Source organism: Neltuma alba, unplaced genomic scaffold, assembly GCF_004799145.2.
Source record: "Neltuma alba isolate B1F8T4 unplaced genomic scaffold, ASM479914v2 tig00002282_pilon, whole genome shotgun sequence".
Lineage (NCBI taxonomy): Eukaryota > Viridiplantae > Streptophyta > Magnoliopsida > Fabales > Fabaceae > Neltuma > Neltuma alba.
The window spans coordinates 92,821-96,153 of NW_021632806.1; the positions used below are offsets into that span (position 1 = coordinate 92,821).

At 35.2% G+C, this 3,333-nt stretch overlaps 1 long non-coding RNA gene across 1 annotated transcript; it reads left to right on the forward strand.

The window, feature by feature from the left end:
* The first annotated feature begins 890 nt into the window (after window positions 1-890).
* On the forward strand, window positions 891-1,245 carry LOC114721210 (uncharacterized). The gene is made up of 2 exons (XR_003738043.1): window positions 891-1,098; window positions 1,147-1,245. It is a non-coding gene; the product is annotated as an uncharacterized LOC114721210 (long non-coding RNA).
* The last annotated feature ends 2,088 nt before the right edge of the window (window positions 1,246-3,333 follow it).

Genomic DNA, 3,333 nt, shown 5'->3' on the forward strand with positions numbered 1-3,333 from the left:
GCAAGAGCAAAACAGGTCTTGCGCAAATGAAAATTTATGGGGTGAAATTTATAGTTTTAAACTATTAAAACTATCAATAATATTTATTAATGACATAAGGAGAGTGAGCAACGAAAGATCAAATTTAATGAAAGAATGATGGATTCTCTCCTCCCGTGAGAGCGAAATTCTCTCCCCTGTCAGAGCCAAAACCACTCCCTGGTGAGCATTGTTTCTCGGCGTCCTCTCCCCGGCAGCCGCAGGGGGAGAGTGAGTCTAGTGTGTGTGAGTTGGCGTGTGCATGCGTTAGAGTTTTTGCTGTGGTTTTGGGAGATGGATATTAAGAGGAAGGTCAGATCTGAAGCTGCGATGCTTATGGAAGTGAAGGAGGAAGATCAGTGGATGGACCTAATTAGAGACTCAGAAAGCATCGTGTGGATGACCGATGGCGAGATTTGGACAGATACAGACAGAATCGAAGATGGAAGATGCAGAAATCTACCATGGCCGAAAGAGGTTGGGGAATGGAGTGATCTATGAGTTGCTGGCAGATTTGGTGTTTCCTTATAATAGAATGTCGTTATTCGGCACCTTCGAGGAGGCTGAAAATCGAAAAGAGCTGATGAGAGGTGGAGGCTTGGGAAGTGAAACTGTCGAAAGCTTTGGATCTCGGTTAACTCTTCGAATATATCTATTCAGATCTATGAGAGACGGATTGAAGAATCTCAGAGTAAAACCAACTTTGCAGTGCCTTGCTGTAAACATGGTCGAATAGAATCCTTTGTCTTGGATTTACAAGGTAAAATGCTTTGGTTCTCTTTTTTCTGTTAGCCCTATTGTAGTCTTCATGGTGCTAAATGGTCTGATTGATGGACATGGAATAGGTGCTATGCCGTTTGTTTTGATTTTTGCTTCATGGAGTACCTGGAATATGAGATATATGTGCGAATTTGTAACGAAGGATCTGGTTAGATACAATTTTCACTGGTTTGAATCTCTGGCTTTAGTTCGTCTAGTGCTTACCGCAGTGTTCTTAAAGGTTAAATGGGGCTTTAGCTTTTTCTTCTCTCAAGATAGGATTGCCATTGATAGAGGTGGTGTTTTTTTGGGCTCAACTATGTTTCCTGCAGTTAGCTTTGTTGAAGTTGTGCAGTTTTGGAAATTTAGTGGCAAGTTAAGCTTTTTTGTGGCATTCAGAAGAGATATACTAAAAATTAAGGATGATGCACGTTGGGTGCCACCTGGATGTCTTTATTATTTGTTTGATTCTAAGAAACAAGTGAGGGTAATTGTTAGGGCTGATGGTTCTGAAATGAGAGTAGGGGATGTGTTTCCTGTGGCTTTGATGATGGGTTACTGGTCGACTGGAAATCAAGAGGACAAAAAGCTCCTAGTTCTTCTTTTTTTGTTATGCTCAGCTAAGCTGTGATTGGTGGAGCTTCTTTCTTGAGCGAATATCTCTTCTGGAAATTGTTGCCAGTATCGTAACTTAGCTTCTTTGATTAAGCTAAGGAGTTGGTTAATGGGTTTGTGGCCTTTATGGTTGGGTTTTATGCCCCCCAATCCCAGTTTTTCTTTTGCTTTGTTCTTGGCCCCTCTTGATGGATATTTACCTAGTGCTCATTTTCTCTGCTGCCATGCTTATCTTCTCTACTGTCACGGAAAAGTTCCAGAGCTACTTTGGCGTCAGAAATTGCTGTTTTGCTTTTTCTCTTTAGTTGTTGTTTTGGTGTTGGAAGAGTTGTTTTCCAGTTTATGTTCTTTGTTTTCTCTATTTTTGCGTTTTGTTTTTCTGGGAACTTTGAGGTGTACTGGTTTACTTTTTTAATACGACGTACTTTCTGACCCAAAAAAAAAAAATAATGAAGGAATGATGGAAATGTTAATATCACAAACACAATCAAAAGTATTTTAGTAATTTCGCTTTTTTCAAGATTTATTGTGAACCGAATAATGGAGGAAAAAGAAGAAGGACAAACAAAAATTAGAGCGAAAAGAAGTATCAATTTTTTTTTTTAAAAGTAAAATTATACCTATTTTAAGATACTCAATGTGAATGGTTTTAAATCTAATCAATAATGATCTGAACTGGAAAAATAACTAAGTAGAATTTTTGATCTAAATATTATCACAGATGAAGCAACTGAGAGACTAAACATGGAAGGAAATGCCAATAAGACTACCAATATTCATACAAGAGGGAAAGAAACACAGTAAGGATTATAAATTTTTTACCTGTTTTTTTTTTTTTTAAAGACACTCCATCCTTCTTCGCTGGAGACACTCCTTTTTGGCTTCTGTATTTTGGTTATGAATTGAAAAGCAGAATGCAAAAGTTTGAGCAATGGAAGGCAAACTGATAGAATGAATATTTTCAAAGAAATGAAACTATTTTCTTAAGTGATATTGTTAACAATGACATTAGGACTTTGATTCTTAGGGAGTGGCAGATCCAGATCAACCATGCATATGTTTAGAGATCTGGCCTTAGCTGATCATTTTGCTAAGATTTCCCACAATATGTTGGATACTTTTTGCATCTTTGATTGACCTCCTTTTTTCAAGAGAGAAGGTGGATGATGATTGAGATCTTTTGTTTTAAGGTTGTTTTGATTCGATAGCATTCAGTTACATTCAATTAATACGTGTGAATAAACTTTTCGGAGGCACCGATGCTTTTCTGTATAGGTACTTTAGGGCAATAAAATTTTTAAACAAGTATTTTTCAGCAGTTTTTCCTAATTTAAATGTATTATTACCTTTCTTTTTAGCCTTTTCTTTTCCTGAAAGATGGATGAAGCTATGAATGGGAGCCAAAAAAGGTACACTAGAATGCACGAACAGCAAACCCGAAACAAGTCCTGCGTAAATGAACATTTTCAGGATGAAATTTATAGTTTTAAACCATTAAAATTATCAATAATATTTAATGAGTACCATAAGGAGAGGGAGCAACAAAAGATTAAATTTAATGGAGAATTACGGAAATGTTAATATCACAAACATAATCAAAAGTATTTTAGCAATTTCGTTTTTTTTAAAAATTTATTATGAATCGAATAACGAATGAAAAAGAAGAACAAATAAAAATCAGAGCGAAAAGGAGTATCAATTTTTTTTGAAAAAAGTAAAATTATAGTAGTACCTACTCTAAATGGTTTAAAATCTAATAAATAATAATCTGAACTGGAAAAATAACTAAATAGAAGTTTTGATCTAAATATTATAACAGATGAAACATATGAAAGACTAAACACGGAAGGAAATGCAAATAAAAATACCAATATTCACACAAAAGAGAAAGAAATACAGTAAGAGTTATAAATTTTTTACTTGTTTTTTTTTTTTAAAAGA